The sequence below is a fragment of the Rosa rugosa genome, chromosome 6 (genome assembly GCF_958449725.1).
Source record: "Rosa rugosa chromosome 6, drRosRugo1.1, whole genome shotgun sequence".
Taxonomy (NCBI): domain Eukaryota; kingdom Viridiplantae; phylum Streptophyta; class Magnoliopsida; order Rosales; family Rosaceae; genus Rosa; species Rosa rugosa.
This window is the reverse complement of record NC_084825.1, coordinates 20,479,381-20,503,063: the sequence shown is the minus strand read 5'-3', so window position 1 is coordinate 20,503,063 and position 23,683 is coordinate 20,479,381. Positions and strand designations below refer to the sequence as shown.

At 41.5% G+C, this 23,683-nt stretch overlaps 44 non-coding genes across 44 annotated transcripts; all 44 read right to left on the bottom strand.

Moving 5' to 3' along the window:
• Window positions 1–333: 333 nt before the first annotated feature.
• Window positions 334–452, bottom strand: LOC133719176 (5S ribosomal RNA). The gene has a single exon (XR_009850902.1). It is a non-coding gene; the product is annotated as a 5S ribosomal RNA (ribosomal RNA).
• A 418-nt stretch (window positions 453–870) lies between these two features.
• LOC133719175 (5S ribosomal RNA) lies at window positions 871–989 on the bottom strand. The gene has a single exon (XR_009850901.1). It is a non-coding gene; the product is annotated as a 5S ribosomal RNA (ribosomal RNA).
• A 418-nt stretch (window positions 990–1,407) lies between these two features.
• On the bottom strand, window positions 1,408–1,526 carry LOC133719174 (5S ribosomal RNA). The gene has a single exon (XR_009850900.1). It is a non-coding gene; the product is annotated as a 5S ribosomal RNA (ribosomal RNA).
• Window positions 1,527–1,943: 417 nt separating this feature from the next.
• LOC133719173 (5S ribosomal RNA) lies at window positions 1,944–2,062 on the bottom strand. Its single transcript, XR_009850899.1, has one exon. It is a non-coding gene; the product is annotated as a 5S ribosomal RNA (ribosomal RNA).
• Window positions 2,063–2,479: 417 nt separating this feature from the next.
• LOC133719172 (5S ribosomal RNA) lies at window positions 2,480–2,598 on the bottom strand. The gene has a single exon (XR_009850898.1). It is a non-coding gene; the product is annotated as a 5S ribosomal RNA (ribosomal RNA).
• Window positions 2,599–3,016: 418 nt separating this feature from the next.
• Window positions 3,017–3,135, bottom strand: LOC133719170 (5S ribosomal RNA). The gene has a single exon (XR_009850897.1). It is a non-coding gene; the product is annotated as a 5S ribosomal RNA (ribosomal RNA).
• Window positions 3,136–3,553: 418 nt separating this feature from the next.
• Window positions 3,554–3,672, bottom strand: LOC133719169 (5S ribosomal RNA). Its single transcript, XR_009850896.1, has one exon. It is a non-coding gene; the product is annotated as a 5S ribosomal RNA (ribosomal RNA).
• Window positions 3,673–4,089: 417 nt separating this feature from the next.
• LOC133719168 (5S ribosomal RNA) lies at window positions 4,090–4,208 on the bottom strand. Its single transcript, XR_009850895.1, has one exon. It is a non-coding gene; the product is annotated as a 5S ribosomal RNA (ribosomal RNA).
• A 417-nt stretch (window positions 4,209–4,625) lies between these two features.
• On the bottom strand, window positions 4,626–4,744 carry LOC133719166 (5S ribosomal RNA). Its single transcript, XR_009850893.1, has one exon. It is a non-coding gene; the product is annotated as a 5S ribosomal RNA (ribosomal RNA).
• Window positions 4,745–5,162: 418 nt separating this feature from the next.
• On the bottom strand, window positions 5,163–5,281 carry LOC133719165 (5S ribosomal RNA). The gene has a single exon (XR_009850892.1). It is a non-coding gene; the product is annotated as a 5S ribosomal RNA (ribosomal RNA).
• Window positions 5,282–5,699: 418 nt separating this feature from the next.
• On the bottom strand, window positions 5,700–5,818 carry LOC133719164 (5S ribosomal RNA). Its single transcript, XR_009850891.1, has one exon. It is a non-coding gene; the product is annotated as a 5S ribosomal RNA (ribosomal RNA).
• Window positions 5,819–6,235: 417 nt separating this feature from the next.
• LOC133719163 (5S ribosomal RNA) lies at window positions 6,236–6,354 on the bottom strand. The gene has a single exon (XR_009850890.1). It is a non-coding gene; the product is annotated as a 5S ribosomal RNA (ribosomal RNA).
• Window positions 6,355–6,771: 417 nt separating this feature from the next.
• Window positions 6,772–6,890, bottom strand: LOC133719162 (5S ribosomal RNA). Its single transcript, XR_009850889.1, has one exon. It is a non-coding gene; the product is annotated as a 5S ribosomal RNA (ribosomal RNA).
• A 417-nt stretch (window positions 6,891–7,307) lies between these two features.
• Window positions 7,308–7,426, bottom strand: LOC133719161 (5S ribosomal RNA). Its single transcript, XR_009850888.1, has one exon. It is a non-coding gene; the product is annotated as a 5S ribosomal RNA (ribosomal RNA).
• Window positions 7,427–7,843: 417 nt separating this feature from the next.
• LOC133719160 (5S ribosomal RNA) lies at window positions 7,844–7,962 on the bottom strand. Its single transcript, XR_009850887.1, has one exon. It is a non-coding gene; the product is annotated as a 5S ribosomal RNA (ribosomal RNA).
• A 418-nt stretch (window positions 7,963–8,380) lies between these two features.
• On the bottom strand, window positions 8,381–8,499 carry LOC133719159 (5S ribosomal RNA). The gene has a single exon (XR_009850886.1). It is a non-coding gene; the product is annotated as a 5S ribosomal RNA (ribosomal RNA).
• Window positions 8,500–8,916: 417 nt separating this feature from the next.
• On the bottom strand, window positions 8,917–9,035 carry LOC133719158 (5S ribosomal RNA). Its single transcript, XR_009850885.1, has one exon. It is a non-coding gene; the product is annotated as a 5S ribosomal RNA (ribosomal RNA).
• A 417-nt stretch (window positions 9,036–9,452) lies between these two features.
• Window positions 9,453–9,571, bottom strand: LOC133719157 (5S ribosomal RNA). Its single transcript, XR_009850884.1, has one exon. It is a non-coding gene; the product is annotated as a 5S ribosomal RNA (ribosomal RNA).
• Window positions 9,572–9,989: 418 nt separating this feature from the next.
• Window positions 9,990–10,108, bottom strand: LOC133719155 (5S ribosomal RNA). Its single transcript, XR_009850882.1, has one exon. It is a non-coding gene; the product is annotated as a 5S ribosomal RNA (ribosomal RNA).
• Window positions 10,109–10,526: 418 nt separating this feature from the next.
• LOC133719154 (5S ribosomal RNA) lies at window positions 10,527–10,645 on the bottom strand. The gene has a single exon (XR_009850881.1). It is a non-coding gene; the product is annotated as a 5S ribosomal RNA (ribosomal RNA).
• Window positions 10,646–11,063: 418 nt separating this feature from the next.
• LOC133719153 (5S ribosomal RNA) lies at window positions 11,064–11,182 on the bottom strand. The gene has a single exon (XR_009850880.1). It is a non-coding gene; the product is annotated as a 5S ribosomal RNA (ribosomal RNA).
• A 418-nt stretch (window positions 11,183–11,600) lies between these two features.
• LOC133719152 (5S ribosomal RNA) lies at window positions 11,601–11,719 on the bottom strand. Its single transcript, XR_009850879.1, has one exon. It is a non-coding gene; the product is annotated as a 5S ribosomal RNA (ribosomal RNA).
• Window positions 11,720–12,137: 418 nt separating this feature from the next.
• Window positions 12,138–12,256, bottom strand: LOC133719151 (5S ribosomal RNA). The gene has a single exon (XR_009850878.1). It is a non-coding gene; the product is annotated as a 5S ribosomal RNA (ribosomal RNA).
• A 418-nt stretch (window positions 12,257–12,674) lies between these two features.
• LOC133719150 (5S ribosomal RNA) lies at window positions 12,675–12,793 on the bottom strand. The gene has a single exon (XR_009850877.1). It is a non-coding gene; the product is annotated as a 5S ribosomal RNA (ribosomal RNA).
• Window positions 12,794–13,211: 418 nt separating this feature from the next.
• On the bottom strand, window positions 13,212–13,330 carry LOC133719149 (5S ribosomal RNA). The gene has a single exon (XR_009850876.1). It is a non-coding gene; the product is annotated as a 5S ribosomal RNA (ribosomal RNA).
• Window positions 13,331–13,748: 418 nt separating this feature from the next.
• LOC133719148 (5S ribosomal RNA) lies at window positions 13,749–13,867 on the bottom strand. Its single transcript, XR_009850875.1, has one exon. It is a non-coding gene; the product is annotated as a 5S ribosomal RNA (ribosomal RNA).
• Window positions 13,868–14,284: 417 nt separating this feature from the next.
• LOC133718972 (5S ribosomal RNA) lies at window positions 14,285–14,403 on the bottom strand. The gene has a single exon (XR_009850709.1). It is a non-coding gene; the product is annotated as a 5S ribosomal RNA (ribosomal RNA).
• Window positions 14,404–14,821: 418 nt separating this feature from the next.
• Window positions 14,822–14,940, bottom strand: LOC133719147 (5S ribosomal RNA). The gene has a single exon (XR_009850874.1). It is a non-coding gene; the product is annotated as a 5S ribosomal RNA (ribosomal RNA).
• Window positions 14,941–15,357: 417 nt separating this feature from the next.
• LOC133719146 (5S ribosomal RNA) lies at window positions 15,358–15,476 on the bottom strand. The gene has a single exon (XR_009850873.1). It is a non-coding gene; the product is annotated as a 5S ribosomal RNA (ribosomal RNA).
• A 417-nt stretch (window positions 15,477–15,893) lies between these two features.
• Window positions 15,894–16,012, bottom strand: LOC133719143 (5S ribosomal RNA). Its single transcript, XR_009850871.1, has one exon. It is a non-coding gene; the product is annotated as a 5S ribosomal RNA (ribosomal RNA).
• Window positions 16,013–16,430: 418 nt separating this feature from the next.
• LOC133719142 (5S ribosomal RNA) lies at window positions 16,431–16,549 on the bottom strand. The gene has a single exon (XR_009850870.1). It is a non-coding gene; the product is annotated as a 5S ribosomal RNA (ribosomal RNA).
• A 419-nt stretch (window positions 16,550–16,968) lies between these two features.
• Window positions 16,969–17,087, bottom strand: LOC133719141 (5S ribosomal RNA). The gene has a single exon (XR_009850869.1). It is a non-coding gene; the product is annotated as a 5S ribosomal RNA (ribosomal RNA).
• Window positions 17,088–17,506: 419 nt separating this feature from the next.
• Window positions 17,507–17,625, bottom strand: LOC133719140 (5S ribosomal RNA). The gene has a single exon (XR_009850868.1). It is a non-coding gene; the product is annotated as a 5S ribosomal RNA (ribosomal RNA).
• A 419-nt stretch (window positions 17,626–18,044) lies between these two features.
• Window positions 18,045–18,163, bottom strand: LOC133719139 (5S ribosomal RNA). Its single transcript, XR_009850867.1, has one exon. It is a non-coding gene; the product is annotated as a 5S ribosomal RNA (ribosomal RNA).
• Window positions 18,164–18,582: 419 nt separating this feature from the next.
• On the bottom strand, window positions 18,583–18,701 carry LOC133719596 (5S ribosomal RNA). The gene has a single exon (XR_009851319.1). It is a non-coding gene; the product is annotated as a 5S ribosomal RNA (ribosomal RNA).
• A 418-nt stretch (window positions 18,702–19,119) lies between these two features.
• Window positions 19,120–19,238, bottom strand: LOC133719138 (5S ribosomal RNA). Its single transcript, XR_009850866.1, has one exon. It is a non-coding gene; the product is annotated as a 5S ribosomal RNA (ribosomal RNA).
• Window positions 19,239–19,657: 419 nt separating this feature from the next.
• Window positions 19,658–19,776, bottom strand: LOC133719136 (5S ribosomal RNA). The gene has a single exon (XR_009850864.1). It is a non-coding gene; the product is annotated as a 5S ribosomal RNA (ribosomal RNA).
• Window positions 19,777–20,195: 419 nt separating this feature from the next.
• Window positions 20,196–20,314, bottom strand: LOC133719128 (5S ribosomal RNA). Its single transcript, XR_009850856.1, has one exon. It is a non-coding gene; the product is annotated as a 5S ribosomal RNA (ribosomal RNA).
• Window positions 20,315–20,733: 419 nt separating this feature from the next.
• On the bottom strand, window positions 20,734–20,852 carry LOC133718955 (5S ribosomal RNA). The gene has a single exon (XR_009850693.1). It is a non-coding gene; the product is annotated as a 5S ribosomal RNA (ribosomal RNA).
• Window positions 20,853–21,271: 419 nt separating this feature from the next.
• On the bottom strand, window positions 21,272–21,390 carry LOC133719117 (5S ribosomal RNA). The gene has a single exon (XR_009850845.1). It is a non-coding gene; the product is annotated as a 5S ribosomal RNA (ribosomal RNA).
• Window positions 21,391–21,807: 417 nt separating this feature from the next.
• Window positions 21,808–21,926, bottom strand: LOC133719035 (5S ribosomal RNA). Its single transcript, XR_009850768.1, has one exon. It is a non-coding gene; the product is annotated as a 5S ribosomal RNA (ribosomal RNA).
• Window positions 21,927–22,344: 418 nt separating this feature from the next.
• Window positions 22,345–22,463, bottom strand: LOC133719038 (5S ribosomal RNA). Its single transcript, XR_009850771.1, has one exon. It is a non-coding gene; the product is annotated as a 5S ribosomal RNA (ribosomal RNA).
• A 417-nt stretch (window positions 22,464–22,880) lies between these two features.
• LOC133719106 (5S ribosomal RNA) lies at window positions 22,881–22,999 on the bottom strand. The gene has a single exon (XR_009850834.1). It is a non-coding gene; the product is annotated as a 5S ribosomal RNA (ribosomal RNA).
• A 418-nt stretch (window positions 23,000–23,417) lies between these two features.
• Window positions 23,418–23,536, bottom strand: LOC133719093 (5S ribosomal RNA). The gene has a single exon (XR_009850822.1). It is a non-coding gene; the product is annotated as a 5S ribosomal RNA (ribosomal RNA).
• Window positions 23,537–23,683: the final 147 nt, after the last annotated feature.

Sequence of the window (23,683 nt, the reverse complement as noted above, 5' to 3'; positions counted from 1 at the left end):
AGTTTTTAGTTGGCGTCTCAACCGCACCACCTCTCCGCCGGGATACACTTTTATTGCTGTTAGAAAATGAAAATAAATATAAAAATTTAAAACAAAATAAATGAATAAAAAATCTAGCAAAAACAACTCCTCGATCAAACAAAGCCCAAGAGCCCCAAGGCCCAAGGCCAATCTTTTGCGTCTTAACATATCTAATCTCCGCGGCCGGTGAGCTTTCCTTCAATCTCACAAGCCTTCGAAGAGTTGGATTGAATTAGTACATGGACAAAGTAGCCGAAATCAAAAAAGCAACTTAATGAACCGAAACAAAAAAAAAAAAAAAACATAAAAAGAGGGGTGCAACACGAGGACTTCCCAGGAGGTCACCCATCCTAGTACTGCTCTCGCCCAAGCAAGCTTAACTTCGGAGTTCTGATGGGATCCGGTGCATTATTGCTGGTATGATCGCACCCGTTAGTGTATGCGGAATCAATCTATATAAACTCCCTTCGCTCAGCTCCCTAAAGTGCTTCCATACATTACCCCAAGCTTATGAAAGTTTTTAGTTGGCGTCTCAACCGCACCACCTCTCCGCCGGGATACACTTTTATTGCTGTTAGAAAATGAAAATAAATATAAAAATTTAAAACAAAATAAATGAATAAAAAATCTAGCAAAAACAACTCCTCGATCAAACAAAGCCCAAGAGCCCCAAGGCCCAAGGCCAATCTTTTGCGTCTTAACATATCTAATCTCCGCGGCCGGTGAGCTTTCCTTCAATCTCACAAGCCTTCGAAGAGTTGGATTGAATTAGTACATGGACAAAGTAGCCGAAATCAAAAAAGCAACTTAATGAACCGAAACAAAAAAAAAAAAAAAAACATAAAAAGAGGGGTGCAACACGAGGACTTCCCAGGAGGTCACCCATCCTAGTACTGCTCTCGCCCAAGCAAGCTTAACTTCGGAGTTCTGATGGGATCCGGTGCATTATTGCTGGTATGATCGCACCCGTTAGTGTATGCGGAATCAATCTATATAAACTCCCTTCGCTCAGCTCCCTAAAGTGCTTCCATACATTACCCCAAGCTTATGAAAGTTTTTAGTTGGCGTCTCAACCGCACCACCTCTCCGCCGGGATACACTTTTATTGCTGTTAGAAAATGAAAATAAATATAAAAATTTAAAACAAAATAAATGAATAAAAAATCTAGCAAAAACAACTCCTCGATCAAACAAAGCCCAAGAGCCCCAAGGCCCAAGGCCAATCTTTTGCGTCTTAACATATCTAATCTCCGCGGCCGGTGAGCTTTCCTTCAATCTCACAAGCCTTCGAAGAGTTGGATTGAATTAGTACATGGACAAAGTAGCCGAAATCAAAAAAGCAACTTAATGAACCGAAACAAAAAAAAAAAAAAAAACATAAAAAGAGGGGTGCAACACGAGGACTTCCCAGGAGGTCACCCATCCTAGTACTGCTCTCGCCCAAGCAAGCTTAACTTCGGAGTTCTGATGGGATCCGGTGCATTATTGCTGGTATGATCGCACCCGTTAGTGTATGCGGAATCAATCTATATAAACTCCCTTCGCTCAGCTCCCTAAAGTGCTTCCATACATTACCCCAAGCTTATGAAAGTTTTTAGTTGGCGTCTCAACCGCACCACCTCTCCGCCGGGATACACTTTTATTGCTGTTAGAAAATGAAAATAAATATAAAAATTTAAAACAAAATAAATGAAAAAAAAATCTAGCAAAAACAACTCCTCGATCAAACAAAGCCCAAGAGCCCCAAGGCCCAAGGCCAATCTTTTGCGTCTTAACATATCTAATCTCCGCGGCCGGTGAGCTTTCCTTCAATCTCACAAGCCTTCGAAGAGTTGGATTGAATTAGTACATGGACAAAGTAGCCGAAATCAAAAAAGCAACTTAATGAACCGAAACAAAAAAAAAAAAAAAACATAAAAAGAGGGGTGCAACACGAGGACTTCCCAGGAGGTCACCCATCCTAGTACTGCTCTCGCCCAAGCAAGCTTAACTTCGGAGTTCTGATGGGATCCGGTGCATTATTGCTGGTATGATCGCACCCGTTAGTGTATGCGGAATCAATCTATATAAACTCCCTTCGCTCAGCTCCCTAAAGTGCTTCCATACATTACCCCAAGCTTATGAAAGTTTTTAGTTGGCGTCTCAACCGCACCACCTCTCCGCCGGGATACACTTTTATTGCTGTTAGAAAATGAAAATAAATATAAAAATTTAAAACAAAATAAATGAATAAAAAATCTAGCAAAAACAACTCCTCGATCAAACAAAGCCCAAGAGCCCCAAGGCCCAAGGCCAATCTTTTGCGTCTTAACATATCTAATCTCCGCGGCCGGTGAGCTTTCCTTCAATCTCACAAGCCTTCGAAGAGTTGGATTGAATTAGTACATGGACAAAGTAGCCGAAATCAAAAAAGCAACTTAATGAACCGAAACAAAAAAAAAAAAAAAACATAAAAAGAGGGGTGCAACACGAGGACTTCCCAGGAGGTCACCCATCCTAGTACTGCTCTCGCCCAAGCAAGCTTAACTTCGGAGTTCTGATGGGATCCGGTGCATTATTGCTGGTATGATCGCACCCGTTAGTGTATGCGGAATCAATCTATATAAACTCCCTTCGCTCAGCTCCCTAAAGTGCTTCCATACATTACCCCAAGCTTATGAAAGTTTTTAGTTGGCGTCTCAACCGCACCACCTCTCCGCCGGGATACACTTTTATTGCTGTTAGAAAATGAAAATAAATATAAAAATTTAAAACAAAATAAATGAATAAAAAATCTAGCAAAAACAACTCCTCGATCAAACAAAGCCCAAGAGCCCCAAGGCCCAAGGCCAATCTTTTGCGTCTTAACATATCTAATCTCCGCGGCCGGTGAGCTTTCCTTCAATCTCACAAGCCTTCGAAGAGTTGGATTGAATTAGTACATGGACAAAGTAGCCGAAATCAAAAAAGCAACTTAATGAACCGAAACAAAAAAAAAAAAAAAAACATAAAAAGAGGGGTGCAACACGAGGACTTCCCAGGAGGTCACCCATCCTAGTACTGCTCTCGCCCAAGCAAGCTTAACTTCGGAGTTCTGATGGGATCCGGTGCATTATTGCTGGTATGATCGCACCCGTTAGTGTATGCGGAATCAATCTATATAAACTCCCTTCGCTCAGCTCCCTAAAGTGCTTCCATACATTACCCCAAGCTTATGAAAGTTTTTAGTTGGCGTCTCAACCGCACCACCTCTCCGCCGGGATACACTTTTATTGCTGTTAGAAAATGAAAATAAATATAAAAATTTAAAACAAAATAAATGAATAAAAAATCTAGCAAAAACAACTCCTCGATCAAACAAAGCCCAAGAGCCCCAAGGCCCAAGGCCAATCTTTTGCGTCTTAACATATCTAATCTCCGCGGCCGGTGAGCTTTCCTTCAATCTCACAAGCCTTCGAAGAGTTGGATTGAATTAGTACATGGACAAAGTAGCCGAAATCAAAAAAGCAACTTAATGAACCGAAACAAAAAAAAAAAAAAAAACATAAAAAGAGGGGTGCAACACGAGGACTTCCCAGGAGGTCACCCATCCTAGTACTGCTCTCGCCCAAGCAAGCTTAACTTCGGAGTTCTGATGGGATCCGGTGCATTATTGCTGGTATGATCGCACCCGTTAGTGTATGCGGAATCAATCTATATAAACTCCCTTCGCTCAGCTCCCTAAAGTGCTTCCATACATTACCCCAAGCTTATGAAAGTTTTTAGTTGGCGTCTCAACCGCACCACCTCTCCGCCGGGATACACTTTTATTGCTGTTAGAAAATGAAAATAAATATAAAAATTTAAAACAAAATAAATGAATAAAAAATCTAGCAAAAACAACTCCTCGATCAAACAAAGCCCAAGAGCCCCAAGGCCCAAGGCCAATCTTTTGCGTCTTAACATATCTAATCTCCGCGGCCGGTGAGCTTTCCTTCAATCTCACAAGCCTTCGAAGAGTTGGATTGAATTAGTACATGGACAAAGTAGCCGAAATCAAAAAAGCAACTTAATGAACCGAAACAAAAAAAAAAAAAAAACATAAAAAGAGGGGTGCAACACGAGGACTTCCCAGGAGGTCACCCATCCTAGTACTGCTCTCGCCCAAGCAAGCTTAACTTCGGAGTTCTGATGGGATCCGGTGCATTATTGCTGGTATGATCGCACCCGTTAGTGTATGCGGAATCAATCTATATAAACTCCCTTCGCTCAGCTCCCTAAAGTGCTTCCATACATTACCCCAAGCTTATGAAAGTTTTTAGTTGGCGTCTCAACCGCACCACCTCTCCGCCGGGATACACTTTTATTGCTGTTAGAAAATGAAAATAAATATAAAAATTTAAAACAAAATAAATGAATAAAAAATCTAGCAAAAACAACTCCTCGATCAAACAAAGCCCAAGAGCCCCAAGGCCCAAGGCCAATCTTTTGCGTCTTAACATATCTAATCTCCGCGGCCGGTGAGCTTTCCTTCAATCTCACAAGCCTTCGAAGAGTTGGATTGAATTAGTACATGGACAAAGTAGCCGAAATCAAAAAAGCAACTTAATGAACCGAAACAAAAAAAAAAAAAAAACATAAAAAGAGGGGTGCAACACGAGGACTTCCCAGGAGGTCACCCATCCTAGTACTGCTCTCGCCCAAGCAAGCTTAACTTCGGAGTTCTGATGGGATCCGGTGCATTATTGCTGGTATGATCGCACCCGTTAGTGTATGCGGAATCAATCTATATAAACTCCCTTCGCTCAGCTCCCTAAAGTGCTTCCATACATTACCCCAAGCTTATGAAAGTTTTTAGTTGGCGTCTCAACCGCACCACCTCTCCGCCGGGATACACTTTTATTGCTGTTAGAAAATGAAAATAAATATAAAAATTTAAAACAAAATAAATGAATAAAAAATCTAGCAAAAACAACTCCTCGATCAAACAAAGCCCAAGAGCCCCAAGGCCCAAGGCCAATCTTTTGCGTCTTAACATATCTAATCTCCGCGGCCGGTGAGCTTTCCTTCAATCTCACAAGCCTTCGAAGAGTTGGATTGAATTAGTACATGGACAAAGTAGCCGAAATCAAAAAAGCAACTTAATGAACCGAAACAAAAAAAAAAAAAAAAACATAAAAAGAGGGGTGCAACACGAGGACTTCCCAGGAGGTCACCCATCCTAGTACTGCTCTCGCCCAAGCAAGCTTAACTTCGGAGTTCTGATGGGATCCGGTGCATTATTGCTGGTATGATCGCACCCGTTAGTGTATGCGGAATCAATCTATATAAACTCCCTTCGCTCAGCTCCCTAAAGTGCTTCCATACATTACCCCAAGCTTATGAAAGTTTTTAGTTGGCGTCTCAACCGCACCACCTCTCCGCCGGGATACACTTTTATTGCTGTTAGAAAATGAAAATAAATATAAAAATTTAAAACAAAATAAATGAATAAAAAATCTAGCAAAAACAACTCCTCGATCAAACAAAGCCCAAGAGCCCCAAGGCCCAAGGCCAATCTTTTGCGTCTTAACATATCTAATCTCCGCGGCCGGTGAGCTTTCCTTCAATCTCACAAGCCTTCGAAGAGTTGGATTGAATTAGTACATGGACAAAGTAGCCGAAATCAAAAAAGCAACTTAATGAACCGAAACAAAAAAAAAAAAAAAAACATAAAAAGAGGGGTGCAACACGAGGACTTCCCAGGAGGTCACCCATCCTAGTACTGCTCTCGCCCAAGCAAGCTTAACTTCGGAGTTCTGATGGGATCCGGTGCATTATTGCTGGTATGATCGCACCCGTTAGTGTATGCGGAATCAATCTATATAAACTCCCTTCGCTCAGCTCCCTAAAGTGCTTCCATACATTACCCCAAGCTTATGAAAGTTTTTAGTTGGCGTCTCAACCGCACCACCTCTCCGCCGGGATACACTTTTATTGCTGTTAGAAAATGAAAATAAATATAAAAATTTAAAACAAAATAAATGAATAAAAAATCTAGCAAAAACAACTCCTCGATCAAACAAAGCCCAAGAGCCCCAAGGCCCAAGGCCAATCTTTTGCGTCTTAACATATCTAATCTCCGCGGCCGGTGAGCTTTCCTTCAATCTCACAAGCCTTCGAAGAGTTGGATTGAATTAGTACATGGACAAAGTAGCCGAAATCAAAAAAGCAACTTAATGAACCGAAACAAAAAAAAAAAAAAAACATAAAAAGAGGGGTGCAACACGAGGACTTCCCAGGAGGTCACCCATCCTAGTACTGCTCTCGCCCAAGCAAGCTTAACTTCGGAGTTCTGATGGGATCCGGTGCATTATTGCTGGTATGATCGCACCCGTTAGTGTATGCGGAATCAATCTATATAAACTCCCTTCGCTCAGCTCCCTAAAGTGCTTCCATACATTACCCCAAGCTTATGAAAGTTTTTAGTTGGCGTCTCAACCGCACCACCTCTCCGCCGGGATACACTTTTATTGCTGTTAGAAAATGAAAATAAATATAAAAATTTAAAACAAAATAAATGAATAAAAAATCTAGCAAAAACAACTCCTCGATCAAACAAAGCCCAAGAGCCCCAAGGCCCAAGGCCAATCTTTTGCGTCTTAACATATCTAATCTCCGCGGCCGGTGAGCTTTCCTTCAATCTCACAAGCCTTCGAAGAGTTGGATTGAATTAGTACATGGACAAAGTAGCCGAAATCAAAAAAGCAACTTAATGAACCGAAACAAAAAAAAAAAAAAAACATAAAAAGAGGGGTGCAACACGAGGACTTCCCAGGAGGTCACCCATCCTAGTACTGCTCTCGCCCAAGCAAGCTTAACTTCGGAGTTCTGATGGGATCCGGTGCATTATTGCTGGTATGATCGCACCCGTTAGTGTATGCGGAATCAATCTATATAAACTCCCTTCGCTCAGCTCCCTAAAGTGCTTCCATACATTACCCCAAGCTTATGAAAGTTTTTAGTTGGCGTCTCAACCGCACCACCTCTCCGCCGGGATACACTTTTATTGCTGTTAGAAAATGAAAATAAATATAAAAATTTAAAACAAAATAAATGAATAAAAAATCTAGCAAAAACAACTCCTCGATCAAACAAAGCCCAAGAGCCCCAAGGCCCAAGGCCAATCTTTTGCGTCTTAACATATCTAATCTCCGCGGCCGGTGAGCTTTCCTTCAATCTCACAAGCCTTCGAAGAGTTGGATTGAATTAGTACATGGACAAAGTAGCCGAAATCAAAAAAGCAACTTAATGAACCGAAACAAAAAAAAAAAAAAAACATAAAAAGAGGGGTGCAACACGAGGACTTCCCAGGAGGTCACCCATCCTAGTACTGCTCTCGCCCAAGCAAGCTTAACTTCGGAGTTCTGATGGGATCCGGTGCATTATTGCTGGTATGATCGCACCCGTTAGTGTATGCGGAATCAATCTATATAAACTCCCTTCGCTCAGCTCCCTAAAGTGCTTCCATACATTACCCCAAGCTTATGAAAGTTTTTAGTTGGCGTCTCAACCGCACCACCTCTCCGCCGGGATACACTTTTATTGCTGTTAGAAAATGAAAATAAATATAAAAATTTAAAACAAAATAAATGAATAAAAAATCTAGCAAAAACAACTCCTCGATCAAACAAAGCCCAAGAGCCCCAAGGCCCAAGGCCAATCTTTTGCGTCTTAACATATCTAATCTCCGCGGCCGGTGAGCTTTCCTTCAATCTCACAAGCCTTCGAAGAGTTGGATTGAATTAGTACATGGACAAAGTAGCCGAAATCAAAAAAGCAACTTAATGAACCGAAACAAAAAAAAAAAAAAAACATAAAAAGAGGGGTGCAACACGAGGACTTCCCAGGAGGTCACCCATCCTAGTACTGCTCTCGCCCAAGCAAGCTTAACTTCGGAGTTCTGATGGGATCCGGTGCATTATTGCTGGTATGATCGCACCCGTTAGTGTATGCGGAATCAATCTATATAAACTCCCTTCGCTCAGCTCCCTAAAGTGCTTCCATACATTACCCCAAGCTTATGAAAGTTTTTAGTTGGCGTCTCAACCGCACCACCTCTCCGCCGGGATACACTTTTATTGCTGTTAGAAAATGAAAATAAATATAAAAATTTAAAACAAAATAAATGAATAAAAAATCTAGCAAAAACAACTCCTCGATCAAACAAAGCCCAAGAGCCCCAAGGCCCAAGGCCAATCTTTTGCGTCTTAACATATCTAATCTCCGCGGCCGGTGAGCTTTCCTTCAATCTCACAAGCCTTCGAAGAGTTGGATTGAATTAGTACATGGACAAAGTAGCCGAAATCAAAAAAGCAACTTAATGAACCGAAACAAAAAAAAAAAAAAAAACATAAAAAGAGGGGTGCAACACGAGGACTTCCCAGGAGGTCACCCATCCTAGTACTGCTCTCGCCCAAGCAAGCTTAACTTCGGAGTTCTGATGGGATCCGGTGCATTATTGCTGGTATGATCGCACCCGTTAGTGTATGCGGAATCAATCTATATAAACTCCCTTCGCTCAGCTCCCTAAAGTGCTTCCATACATTACCCCAAGCTTATGAAAGTTTTTAGTTGGCGTCTCAACCGCACCACCTCTCCGCCGGGATACACTTTTATTGCTGTTAGAAAATGAAAATAAATATAAAAATTTAAAACAAAATAAATGAATAAAAAATCTAGCAAAAACAACTCCTCGATCAAACAAAGCCCAAGAGCCCCAAGGCCCAAGGCCAATCTTTTGCGTCTTAACATATCTAATCTCCGCGGCCGGTGAGCTTTCCTTCAATCTCACAAGCCTTCGAAGAGTTGGATTGAATTAGTACATGGACAAAGTAGCCGAAATCAAAAAAGCAACTTAATGAACCGAAACAAAAAAAAAAAAAAAACATAAAAAGAGGGGTGCAACACGAGGACTTCCCAGGAGGTCACCCATCCTAGTACTGCTCTCGCCCAAGCAAGCTTAACTTCGGAGTTCTGATGGGATCCGGTGCATTATTGCTGGTATGATCGCACCCGTTAGTGTATGCGGAATCAATCTATATAAACTCCCTTCGCTCAGCTCCCTAAAGTGCTTCCATACATTACCCCAAGCTTATGAAAGTTTTTAGTTGGCGTCTCAACCGCACCACCTCTCCGCCGGGATACACTTTTATTGCTGTTAGAAAATGAAAATAAATATAAAAATTTAAAACAAAATAAATGAAAAAAAAATCTAGCAAAAACAACTCCTCGATCAAACAAAGCCCAAGAGCCCCAAGGCCCAAGGCCAATCTTTTGCGTCTTAACATATCTAATCTCCGCGGCCGGTGAGCTTTCCTTCAATCTCACAAGCCTTCGAAGAGTTGGATTGAATTAGTACATGGACAAAGTAGCCGAAATCAAAAAAGCAACTTAATGAACCGAAACAAAAAAAAAAAAAAAACATAAAAAGAGGGGTGCAACACGAGGACTTCCCAGGAGGTCACCCATCCTAGTACTGCTCTCGCCCAAGCAAGCTTAACTTCGGAGTTCTGATGGGATCCGGTGCATTATTGCTGGTATGATCGCACCCGTTAGTGTATGCGGAATCAATCTATATAAACTCCCTTCGCTCAGCTCCCTAAAGTGCTTCCATACATTACCCCAAGCTTATGAAAGTTTTTAGTTGGCGTCTCAACCGCACCACCTCTCCGCCGGGATACACTTTTATTGCTGTTAGAAAATGAAAATAAATATAAAAATTTAAAACAAAATAAATGAATAAAAAATCTAGCAAAAACAACTCCTCGATCAAACAAAGCCCAAGAGCCCCAAGGCCCAAGGCCAATCTTTTGCGTCTTAACATATCTAATCTCCGCGGCCGGTGAGCTTTCCTTCAATCTCACAAGCCTTCGAAGAGTTGGATTGAATTAGTACATGGACAAAGTAGCCGAAATCAAAAAAGCAACTTAATGAACCGAAACAAAAAAAAAAAAAAAAACATAAAAAGAGGGGTGCAACACGAGGACTTCCCAGGAGGTCACCCATCCTAGTACTGCTCTCGCCCAAGCAAGCTTAACTTCGGAGTTCTGATGGGATCCGGTGCATTATTGCTGGTATGATCGCACCCGTTAGTGTATGCGGAATCAATCTATATAAACTCCCTTCGCTCAGCTCCCTAAAGTGCTTCCATACATTACCCCAAGCTTATGAAAGTTTTTAGTTGGCGTCTCAACCGCACCACCTCTCCGCCGGGATACACTTTTATTGCTGTTAGAAAATGAAAATAAATATAAAAATTTAAAACAAAATAAATGAATAAAAAATCTAGCAAAAACAACTCCTCGATCAAACAAAGCCCAAGAGCCCCAAGGCCCAAGGCCAATCTTTTGCGTCTTAACATATCTAATCTCCGCGGCCGGTGAGCTTTCCTTCAATCTCACAAGCCTTCGAAGAGTTGGATTGAATTAGTACATGGACAAAGTAGCCGAAATCAAAAAAGCAACTTAATGAACCGAAACAAAAAAAAAAAAAAAAACATAAAAAGAGGGGTGCAACACGAGGACTTCCCAGGAGGTCACCCATCCTAGTACTGCTCTCGCCCAAGCAAGCTTAACTTCGGAGTTCTGATGGGATCCGGTGCATTATTGCTGGTATGATCGCACCCGTTAGTGTATGCGGAATCAATCTATATAAACTCCCTTCGCTCAGCTCCCTAAAGTGCTTCCATACATTACCCCAAGCTTATGAAAGTTTTTAGTTGGCGTCTCAACCGCACCACCTCTCCGCCGGGATACACTTTTATTGCTGTTAGAAAATGAAAATAAATATAAAAATTTAAAACAAAATAAATGAATAAAAAATCTAGCAAAAACAACTCCTCGATCAAACAAAGCCCAAGAGCCCCAAGGCCCAAGGCCAATCTTTTGCGTCTTAACATATCTAATCTCCGCGGCCGGTGAGCTTTCCTTCAATCTCACAAGCCTTCGAAGAGTTGGATTGAATTAGTACATGGACAAAGTAGCCGAAATCAAAAAAGCAACTTAATGAACCGAAACAAAAAAAAAAAAAAAAACATAAAAAGAGGGGTGCAACACGAGGACTTCCCAGGAGGTCACCCATCCTAGTACTGCTCTCGCCCAAGCAAGCTTAACTTCGGAGTTCTGATGGGATCCGGTGCATTATTGCTGGTATGATCGCACCCGTTAGTGTATGCGGAATCAATCTATATAAACTCCCTTCGCTCAGCTCCCTAAAGTGCTTCCATACATTACCCCAAGCTTATGAAAGTTTTTAGTTGGCGTCTCAACCGCACCACCTCTCCGCCGGGATACACTTTTATTGCTGTTAGAAAATGAAAATAAATATAAAAATTTAAAACAAAATAAATGAATAAAAAATCTAGCAAAAACAACTCCTCGATCAAACAAAGCCCAAGAGCCCCAAGGCCCAAGGCCAATCTTTTGCGTCTTAACATATCTAATCTCCGCGGCCGGTGAGCTTTCCTTCAATCTCACAAGCCTTCGAAGAGTTGGATTGAATTAGTACATGGACAAAGTAGCCGAAATCAAAAAAGCAACTTAATGAACCGAAACAAAAAAAAAAAAAAAAACATAAAAAGAGGGGTGCAACACGAGGACTTCCCAGGAGGTCACCCATCCTAGTACTGCTCTCGCCCAAGCAAGCTTAACTTCGGAGTTCTGATGGGATCCGGTGCATTATTGCTGGTATGATCGCACCCGTTAGTGTATGCGGAATCAATCTATATAAACTCCCTTCGCTCAGCTCCCTAAAGTGCTTCCATACATTACCCCAAGCTTATGAAAGTTTTTAGTTGGCGTCTCAACCGCACCACCTCTCCGCCGGGATACACTTTTATTGCTGTTAGAAAATGAAAATAAATATAAAAATTTAAAACAAAATAAATGAATAAAAAATCTAGCAAAAACAACTCCTCGATCAAACAAAGCCCAAGAGCCCCAAGGCCCAAGGCCAATCTTTTGCGTCTTAACATATCTAATCTCCGCGGCCGGTGAGCTTTCCTTCAATCTCACAAGCCTTCGAAGAGTTGGATTGAATTAGTACATGGACAAAGTAGCCGAAATCAAAAAAGCAACTTAATGAACCGAAACAAAAAAAAAAAAAAAAACATAAAAAGAGGGGTGCAACACGAGGACTTCCCAGGAGGTCACCCATCCTAGTACTGCTCTCGCCCAAGCAAGCTTAACTTCGGAGTTCTGATGGGATCCGGTGCATTATTGCTGGTATGATCGCACCCGTTAGTGTATGCGGAATCAATCTATATAAACTCCCTTCGCTCAGCTCCCTAAAGTGCTTCCATACATTACCCCAAGCTTATGAAAGTTTTTAGTTGGCGTCTCAACCGCACCACCTCTCCGCCGGGATACACTTTTATTGCTGTTAGAAAATGAAAATAAATATAAAAATTTAAAACAAAATAAATGAATAAAAAATCTAGCAAAAACAACTCCTCGATCAAACAAAGCCCAAGAGCCCCAAGGCCCAAGGCCAATCTTTTGCGTCTTAACATATCTAATCTCCGCGGCCGGTGAGCTTTCCTTCAATCTCACAAGCCTTCGAAGAGTTGGATTGAATTAGTACATGGACAAAGTAGCCGAAATCAAAAAAGCAACTTAATGAACCGAAACAAAAAAAAAAAAAAAAACATAAAAAGAGGGGTGCAACACGAGGACTTCCCAGGAGGTCACCCATCCTAGTACTGCTCTCGCCCAAGCAAGCTTAACTTCGGAGTTCTGATGGGATCCGGTGCATTATTGCTGGTATGATCGCACCCGTTAGTGTATGCGGAATCAATCTATATAAACTCCCTTCGCTCAGCTCCCTAAAGTGCTTCCATACATTACCCCAAGCTTATGAAAGTTTTTAGTTGGCGTCTCAACCGCACCACCTCTCCGCCGGGATACACTTTTATTGCTGTTAGAAAATGAAAATAAATATAAAAATTTAAAACAAAATAAATGAATAAAAAATCTAGCAAAAACAACTCCTCGATCAAACAAAGCCCAAGAGCCCCAAGGCCCAAGGCCAATCTTTTGCGTCTTAACATATCTAATCTCCGCGGCCGGTGAGCTTTCCTTCAATCTCACAAGCCTTCGAAGAGTTGGATTGAATTAGTACATGGACAAAGTAGCCGAAATCAAAAAAGCAACTTAATGAACCGAAACAAAAAAAAAAAAAAAAACATAAAAAGAGGGGTGCAACACGAGGACTTCCCAGGAGGTCACCCATCCTAGTACTGCTCTCGCCCAAGCAAGCTTAACTTCGGAGTTCTGATGGGATCCGGTGCATTATTGCTGGTATGATCGCACCCGTTAGTGTATGCGGAATCAATCTATATAAACTCCCTTCGCTCAGCTCCCTAAAGTGCTTCCATACATTACCCCAAGCTTATGAAAGTTTTTAGTTGGCGTCTCAACCGCACCACCTCTCCGCCGGGATACACTTTTATTGCTGTTAGAAAATGAAAATAAATATAAAAATTTAAAACAAAATAAATGAATAAAAAATCTAGCAAAAACAACTCCTCGATCAAACAAAGCCCAAGTGCCCCAAGGCCCAAGGCCAATCTTTTGCGTCTTAACATATCTAATCTCCGCGGCCGGTGAGCTTTCCTTCAATCTCACAAGCCTTCGAAGAGTTGGATTGAATTAGTACATGGACAAAGTAGCCGAAATCAAAAAAGCAACTTAATGAACCGAAACAAAAAAAAAAAAAAAAACATAAAAAGAGGGGTGCAACACGAGGACTTCCCAGGAGGTCACCCATCCTAGTACTGCTCTCGCCCAAGCAAGCTTAACTTCGGAGTTCTGATGGGATCCGGTGCATTATTGCTGGTATGATCGCACCCGTTAGTGTATGCGGAATCAATCTATATAAACTCCCTTCGCTCAGCTCCCTAAAGTGCTTCCATACATTACCCCAAGCTTATGAAAGTTTTTAGTTGGCGTCTCAACCGCACCACCTCTCCGCCGGGATACACTTTTATTGCTGTTAGAAAATGAAAATAAATATAAAAATTTAAAACAAAATAAATGAATAAAAAATCTAGCAAAAACAACTCCTCGATCAAACAAAGCCCAAGAGCCCCAAGGCCCAAGGCCAATCTTTTGCGTCTTAACATATCTAATCTCCGCGGCCGGTGAGCTTTCCTTCAATCTCACAAGCCTTCGAAGAGTTGGATTGAATTAGTACATGGACAAAGTAGCCGAAATCAAAAAAGCAACTTAATGAACCGAAACAAAAAAAAAAAAAAAACATAAAAAGAGGGGTGCAACACGAGGACTTCCCAGGAGGTCACCTATCCTAGTACTGCTCTCGCCCAAGCAAGCTTAACTTCGGAGTTCTGATGGGATCCGGTGCATTATTGCTGGTATGATCGCACCCGTTAGTGTATGCGGAATCAATCTATATAAACTCCCTTCGCTCAGCTCCCTAAAGTGCTTCCATACATTACCCCAAGCTTATGAAAGTTTTTAGTTGGCGTCTCAACCGCACCACCTCTCCGCCGGGATACACTTTTATTGCTGTTAGAAAATGAAAATAAATATAAAAATTTAAAACAAAATAAATGAATAAAAAATCTAGCAAAAACAACTCCTCGATCAAACAAAGCCCAAGAGCCCCAAGGCCCAAGGCCAATCTTTTGCGTCTTAACATATCTAATCTCCGCGGCCGGTGAGCTTTCCTTCAATCTCACAAGCCTTCGAAGAGTTGGATTGAATTAGTACATGGACAAAGTAGCCGAAATCAAAAAAGCAACTTAATGAACCGAAACAAAAAAAAAAAAAAAAACATAAAAAGAGGGGTGCAACACGAGGACTTCCCAGGAGGTCACCCATCCTAGTACTGCTCTCGCCCAAGCAAGCTTAACTTCGGAGTTCTGATGGGATCCGGTGCATTATTGCTGGTATGATCGCACCCGTTAGTGTATGCGGAATCAATCTATATAAACTCCCTTCGCTCAGCTCCCTAAAGTGCTTCCATACATTACCCCAAGCTTATGAAAGTTTTTAGTTGGCGTCTCAACCGCACCACCTCTCCGCCGGGATACACTTTTATTGCTGTTAGAAAATGAAAATAAATATAAAAATTTAAAACAAAATAAATGAATAAAAAATCTAGCAAAAACAACTCCTCGATCAAACAAAGCCCAAGAGCCCCAAGGCCCAAGGCCAATCTTTTGCGTCTTAACATATCTAATCTCCGCGGCCGGTGAGCTTTCCTTCAATCTCACAAGCCTTCGAAGAGTTGGATTGAATTAGTACATGGACAAAGTAGCCGAAATCAAAAAAGCAACTTAATGAACCGAAACAAAAAAAAAAAAAAAACATAAAAAGAGGGGTGCAACACGAGGACTTCCCAGGAGGTCACCCATCCTAGTACTGCTCTCGCCCAAGCAAGCTTAACTTCGGAGTTCTGATGGGATCCGGTGCATTATTGCTGGTATGATCGCACCCGTTAGTGTATGCGGAATCAATCTATATAAACTCCCTTCGCTCAGCTCCCTAAAGTGCTTCCATACATTACCCCAAGCTTATGAAAGTTTTTAGTTGGCGTCTCAACCGCACCACCTCTCCGCCGGGATACACTTTTATTGCTGTTAGAAAATGAAAATAAATATAAAAATTTAAAACAAAATAAATGAATAAAAAATCTAGCAAAAACAACTCCTCGATCAAACAAAGCCCAAGAGCCCCAAGGCCCAAGGCCAATCTTTTGCGTCTTAACATATCTAATCTCCGCGGCCGGTGAGCTTTCCTTCAATCTCACAAGCCTTCGAAGAGTTGGATTGAATTAGTACATGGACAAAGTAGCCGAAATCAAAAAAGCAACTTAATGAACCGAAACAAAAAAAAAAAAAAAACATAAAAAGAGGGGTGCAACACGAGGACTTCCCAGGAGGTCACCCATCCTAGTACTGCTCTCGCCCAAGCAAGCTTAACTTCGGAGTTCTGATGGGATCCGGTGCATTATTGCTGGTATGATCGCACCCGTTAGTGTATGCGGAATCAATCTATATAAACTCCCTTCGCTCAGCTCCCTAAAGTGCTTCCATACATTACCCCAAGCTTATGAAAGTTTTTAGTTGGCGTCTCAACCGCACCACCTCTCCGCCGGGATACACTTTTATTGCTGTTAGAAAATGAAAATAAATATAAAAATTTAAAACAAAATAAATGAATAAAAAATCTAGCAAAAACAACTCCTCGATCAAACAAAGCCCAAGAGCCCCAAGGCCCAAGGCCAATCTTTTGCGTCTTAACATATCTAATCTCCGCGGCCGGTGAGCTTTCCTTCAATCTCACAAGCCTTCGAAGAGTTGGATTGAATTAGTACATGGACAAAGTAGCCGAAATCAAAAAAGCAACTTAATGAACCGAAACAAAAAAAAAAAAAAAAACATAAAAAGAGGGGTGCAACACGAGGACTTCCCAGGAGGTCACCCATCCTAGTACTGCTCTCGCCCAAGCAAGCTTAACTTCGGAGTTCTGATGGGATCCGGTGCATTATTGCTGGTATGATCGCACCCGTTAGTGTATGCGGAATCAATCTATATAAACTCCCTTCGCTCAGCTCCCTAAAGTGCTTCCATACATTACCCCAAGCTTATGAAAGTTTTTAGTTGGCGTCTCAACCGCACCACCTCTCCGCCGGGATACACTTTTATTGCTGTTAGAAAATGAAAATAAATATAAAAATTTAAAACAAAATAAATGAATAAAAAATCTAGCAAAAACAACTCCTCGATCAAACAAAGCCCAAGAGCCCCAAGGCCCAAGGCCAATCTTTTGCGTCTTAACATATCTAATCTCCGCGGCCGGTGAGCTTTCCTTCAATCTCACAAGCCTTCGAAGAGTTGGATTGAATTAGTACATGGACAAAGTAGCCGAAATCAAAAAAGCAACTTAATGAACCGAAACAAAAAAAAAAAAAAAAAACATAAAAAGAGGGGTGCAACACGAGGACTTCCCAGGAGGTCACCCATCCTAGTACTGCTCTCGCCCAAGCAAGCTTAACTTCGGAGTTCTGATGGGATCCGGTGCATTATTGCTGGTATGATCGCACCCGTTAGTGTATGCGGAATCAATCTATATAAACTCCCTTCGCTCAGCTCCCTAAAGTGCTTCCATACATTACCCCAAGCTTATGAAAGTTTTTAGTTGGCGTCTCAACCGCACCACCTCTCCGCCGGGATACACTTTTATTGCTGTTAGAAAATGAAAATAAATATAAAAATTTAAAACAAAATAAATGAATAAAAAATCTAGCAAAAACAACTCCTCGATCAAACAAAGCCCAAGAGCCCCAAGGCCCAAGGCCAATCTTTTGCGTCTTAACATATCTAATCTCCGCGGCCGGTGAGCTTTCCTTCAATCTCACAAGCCTTCGAAGAGTTGGATTGAATTAGTACATGGACAAAGTAGCCGAAATCAAAAAAGCAACTTAATGAACCGAAACAAAAAAAAAAAAAAAAAACATAAAAAGAGGGGTGCAACACGAGGACTTCCCAGGAGGTCACCCATCCTAGTACTGCTCTCGCCCAAGCAAGCTTAACTTCGGAGTTCTGATGGGATCCGGTGCATTATTGCTGGTATGATCGCACCCGTTAGTGTATGCGGAATCAATCTATATAAACTCCCTTCGCTCAGCTCCCTAAAGTGCTTCCATACATTACCCCAAGCTTATGAAAGTTTTTAGTTGGCGTCTCAACCGCACCACCTCTCCGCCGGGATACACTTTTATTGCTGTTAGAAAATGAAAATAAATATAAAAATTTAAAACAAAATAAATGAAAAAAAAATCTAGCAAAAACAACTCCTCGATCAAACAAAGCCCAAGAGCCCCAAGGCCCAAGGCCAATCTTTTGCGTCTTAACATATCTAATCTCCGCGGCCGGTGAGCTTTCCTTCAATCTCACAAGCCTTCGAAGAGTTGGATTGAATTAGTACATGGACAAAGTAGCCGAAATCAAAAAAGCAACTTAATGAACCGAAACAAAAAAAAAAAAAAAAAACATAAAAAGAGGGGTGCAACACGAGGACTTCCCAGGAGGTCACCCATCCTAGTACTGCTCTCGCCCAAGCAAGCTTAACTTCGGAGTTCTGATGGGATCCGGTGCATTATTGCTGGTATGATCGCACCCGTTAGTGTATGCGGAATCAATCTATATAAACTCCCTTCGCTCAGCTCCCTAAAGTGCTTCCATACATTACCCCAAGCTTATGAAAGTTTTTAGTTGGCGTCTCAACCGCACCACCTCTCCGCCGGGATACACTTTTATTGCTGTTAGAAAATGAAAATAAATATAAAAATTTAAAACAAAATAAATGAATAAAAAATCTAGCAAAAACAACTCCTCGATCAAACAAAGCCCAAGAGCCCCAAGGCCCAAGGCCAATCTTTTGCGTCTTAACATATCTAATCTCCGCGGCCGGTGAGCTTTCCTTCAATCTCACAAGCCTTCGAAGAGTTGGATTGAATTAGTACATGGACAAAGTAGCCGAAATCAAAAAAGCAACTTAATGAACCGAAACAAAAAAAAAAAAAAAAAACATAAAAAGAGGGGTGCAACACGAGGACTTCCCAGGAGGTCACCCATCCTAGTACTGATCTCGCCCAAGCAAGCTTAACTTCGGAGTTCTGATGGGATCCGGTGCATTATTGCTGGTATGATCGCACCCGTTAGTGTATGCGGAATCAATCTATATAAACTCCCTTCGCTCAGCTCCCTAAAGTGCTTCCATACATTACCCCAAGCTTATGAAAGTTTTTAGTTGGCGTCTCAACCGCACCACCTCTCCGCCGGGATACACTTTTATTGCTGTTAGAAAATGAAAATAAATATAAAAATTTAAAACAAAATAAATGAATAAAAAATCTAGCAAAAACAACTCCTCGATCAAACAAAGCCCAAGAGCCCCAAGGCCCAAGGCCAATCTTTTGCGTCTTAACATATCTAATCTCCGCGGCCGGTGAGCTTTCCTTCAATCTCACAAGCCTTCGAAGAGTTGGATTGAATTAGTACATGGAAAAAGTAGCCGAAATCACAAAAAGCAACTTAATGAACCGAAACAAAAAAAAAAAAAAAACATAAAAAGAGGGGTGCAACACGAGGACTTCCCAGGAGGTCACCCATCCTAGTACTGCTCTCGCCCAAGCAAGCTTAACTTCGGAGTTCTGATGGGATCCGGTGCATTATTGCTGGTATGATCGCACCCGTTAGTGTATGCGGAATCAATCTATATAAACTCCCTTCGCTCAGCTCCCTAAAGTGCTTCCATACATTACCCCAAGCTTATGAAAGTTTTTAGTTGGCGTCTCAACCGCACCACCTCTCCGCCGGGATACACTTTTATTGCTGTTAGAAAATGAAAATAAATATAAAAATTTAAAACAAAATAAATGAATAAAAAATCTAGCAAAAACAACTCCTCGATCAAACAAAGCCCAAGAGCCCCAAGGCCCAAGGCCAATCTTTTGCGTCTTAACATATCTAATCTCCGCGGCCGGTGAGCTTTCCTTCAATCTCACAAGCCTTCGAAGAGTTGGATTGAATTAGTACATGGACAAAGTAGCCGAAATCAAAAAAGCAACTTAATGAACCGAAACAAAAAAAAAAAAAAAAAACATAAAAAGAGGGGTGCAACACGAGGACTTCCCAGGAGGTCACCCATCCTAGTACTGCTCTCGCCCAAGCAAGCTTAACTTCGGAGTTCTGATGGGATCCGGTGCATTATTGCTGGTATGATCGCACCCGTTAGTGTATGCGGAATCAATCTATATAAACTCCCTTCGCTCAGCTCCCTAAAGTGCTTCCATACATTACCCCAAGCTTATGAAAGTTTTTAGTTGGCGTCTCAACCGCACCACCTCTCCGCCGGGATACACTTTTATTGCTGTTAGAAAATGAAAATAAATATAAAAATTTAAAACAAAATAAATGAATAAAAAATCTAGCAAAAACAACTCCTCGATCAAACAAAGCCCAAGAGCCCCAAGGCCCAAGGCCAATCTTTTGCGTCTTAACATATCTAATCTCCGCGGCCGGTGAGCTTTCCTTCAATCTCACAAGCCTTCGAAGAGTTGGATTGAATTAGTACATGGACAAAGTAGCCGAAATCAAAAAAGCAACTTAATGAACCGAAACAAAAAAAAAAAAAAAAAACATAAAAAGAGGGGTGCAACACGAGGACTTCCCAGGAGGTCACCCATCCTAGTACTGCTCTCGCCCAAGCAAGCTTAACTTCGGAGTTCTGATGGGATCCGGTGCATTATTGCTGGTATGATCGCACCCGTTAGTGTATGCGGAATCAATCTATATAAACTCCCTTCGCTCAGCTCCCTAAAGTGCTTCCATACATTACCCCAAGCTTATGAAAGTTTTTAGTTGGCGTCTCAACCGCACCACCTCTCCGCCGGGATACACTTTTATTGCTGTTAGAAAATGAAAATAAATATAAAAATTTAAAACAAAATAAATGAATAAAAAATCTAGCAAAAACAACTCCTCGATCAAACAAAGCCCAAGAGCCCCAAGGCCCAAGGCCAATCTTTTGCGTCTTAACATATCTAATCTCCGCGGCCGGTGAGCTTTCCTTCAATCTCACAAGCCTTCGAAGAGTTGGATTGAATTAGTACATGGACAAAGTAGCCGAAATCAAAAAAGCAACTTAATGAACCGAAACAAAAAAAAAAAAAAAAAACATAAAAAGAGGGGTGCAACACGAGGACTTCCCAGGAGGTCACCCATCCTAGTACTGCTCTCGCCCAAGCAAGCTTAACTTCGGAATTCTGATGGGATCCGGTGCATTATTGCTGGTATGATCGCACCCGTTAGTGTATGCGGAATCAATCTATATAAACTCCCTTCGCTCAGCTCCCTAAAGTGCTTCCATACATTACCCCAAGCTTATGAAAGTTTTTAGTTGGCGTCTCAACCGCACCACCTCTCCGCCGGGATACACTTTTATTGCTGTTAGAAAATGAAAATAAATATAAAAATTTAAAACAAAATAAATGAATAAAAAATCTAGCAAAAACAACTCCTCGATCAAACAAAGCCCAAGAGCCCCAAGGCCCAAGGCCAATCTTTTGCGTCTTAACATATCTAATCTCCGCGGCCGGTGAGCTTTCCTTCAATCTCACAAGCCTTCGAAGAGTTGGATTGAATTAGTACATGGAAAAAGTAGCCGAAATCACAAAAAGCAACTTAATGAACCGAAACAAAAAAAAAAAAAAAAACATAAAAAGAGGGGTGCAACACGAGGACTTCCCAGGAGGTCACCCATCCTAGTACTGCTCTCGCCCAAGCAAGCTTAACTTCGGAGTTCTGATGGGATCCGGTGCATTATTGCTGGTATGATCGCACCCGTTAGTGTATGCGGAATCAATCTATATAAACTCCCTTCGCTCAGCTCCCTAAAGTGCTTCCATACATTACCCCAAGCTTATGAAAGTTTTTAGTTGGCGTCTCAACCGCACCACCTCTCCGCCGGGATACACTTTTATTGCTGTTAGAAAATGAAAATAAATATAAAAATTTAAAACAAAATAAATGAATAAAAAATCTAGCAAAAACAACTCCTCGATCAAACAAAGCCCAAGAGCCCCAAGGCCCAAGGCCAATCTTTTGCGTCTTAACATATCTAATCTCCGCGGCCGGTGAGCTTTCCTTCAATCTCACAAGCCTTCGAAGAGTTGGATTGAATTAGTACATGGACAAAGTAGCCGAAATCAAAAAAGCAACTTAATGAACCGAAACAAAAAAAAAAAAAAAACATAAAAAGAGGGGTGCAACACGAGGACTTCCCAGGAGGTCACCCATCCTAGTACTGCTCTCGCCCAACCAAGCTTAACTTCGGAGTTCTGATGGGATCCGGTGCATTATTGCTGGTATGATCGCACCCGTTAGTGTATGCGGAATCAATCTATATAAACTCCCTTCGCTCAGCTCCCTAAAGTGCTTCCATACATTACCCCAAGCTTATGAAAGTTTTTAGTTGGCGTCTCAACCGCACCACCTCTCCGCCGGGATACACTTTTATTGCTGTTAGAAAATGAAAATAAATATAAAAATTTAAAACAAAATAAATGAATAAAAAATCTAGCAAAAACAACTCCTCGATCAAACAAAGCCCAAGAGCCCCAAGGCCCAAGGCCAATCTTTTGCGTCTTAACATATCTAATCTCCGCGGCCGGTGAGCTTTCCTTCAATCTCACAAGCCTTCGAAGAGTTGGATTGAATTAGTACATGGACAAAGTAGCCGAAATCAAAAAAGCAACTTAATGAACCGAAACAAAAAAAAAAAAAAAAACATAAAAAGAGGGGTGCAACACGAGGACTTCCCAGGAGGTCACCCATCCCAGTACTGCTCTCGCCCAACCAAGCTTAACTTCGGAGTTCTGATGGGATCCGGTGCATTATTGCTGGTATGATCGCACCCGTTAGTGTATGCGGAATCAATCTATATAAACTCCCTTCGCTCAGCTCCCTAAAGTGCTTCCATACATTACCCCAAGCTTATGAAAGTTTTTAGTTGGCGTCTCAACCGCACCACCTCTCCGCCGGGATACACTTTTATTGCTGTTAGAAAATGAAAATAAATATAAAAATTTAAAACAAAATAAATGAATAAAAAATCTAGCAAAAACAACTCCTCGATCAAACAAAGCCCAAGAGCCCCAAGGCCCAAGGCCAATCTTTTGCGTCTTAACATATCTAATCTCCGCGGCCGGTGAGCTTTCCTTCAATCTCACAAGCCTTCGAAGAGTTGGATTGAATTAGTACATGGACAAAGTAGCCGAAATCAAAAAAGCAACTTAATGAACCGAAAAAAAAAAAAAAAAAAAACATAAAAAGAGGGGTGCAACACGAGGACTTCCCAGGAGGTCACCCATCCTAGTACTGCTCTCGCCCAAGCAAGCTTAACTTCGGAGTTCTGATGGGATCCGGTGCATTATTGCTGGTATGATCGCACCCGTTAGTGTATGCGGAATCAATCTATATAAACTCCCTTCGCTCAGCTCCCTAAAGTGCTTCCATACATTACCCCAAGCTTATGAAAGTTTTTAGTTGGCGTCTCAACCGCACCACCTCTCCGCCGGGATACACTTTTATTGCTGTTAGAAAATGAAAATAAATATAAAAATTTAAAACAAAATAAATGAATAAAAAATCTAGCAAAAACAACTCCTCGATCAAACAAAGCCCAAGAGCCCCAAGGCCCAAGGCCAATCTTTTGCGTCTTAACATATCTAATCTCCGCGGCCGGTGAGCTTTCCTTCAATCTCACAAGCCTTCGAAGAGTTGGATTGAATTAGTACATGGACAAAGTAGCCGAAATCAAAAAAGCAACTTAATGAACCGAAACAAAAAAAAAAAAAAAAACATAAAAAGAGGGGTGCAACACGAGGACTTCCCAGGAGGTCACCCATCCTAGTACTGCTCTCGCCCAAGCAAGCTTAACTTCGGAGTTCTGATGGGATCCGGTGCATTATTGCTGGTATGATCGCACCCGTTAGTGTATGCGGAATCAATCTATATAAACACACTTCGCTCAGCTCCCTAAAGTGCTTCCATACATTACCCCAAGCTTATGAAAGTTTTTAGTTGGCGTATCAACCGCACCACCTCTCCGCCGGGATACACTTTTATTGCTGTTAG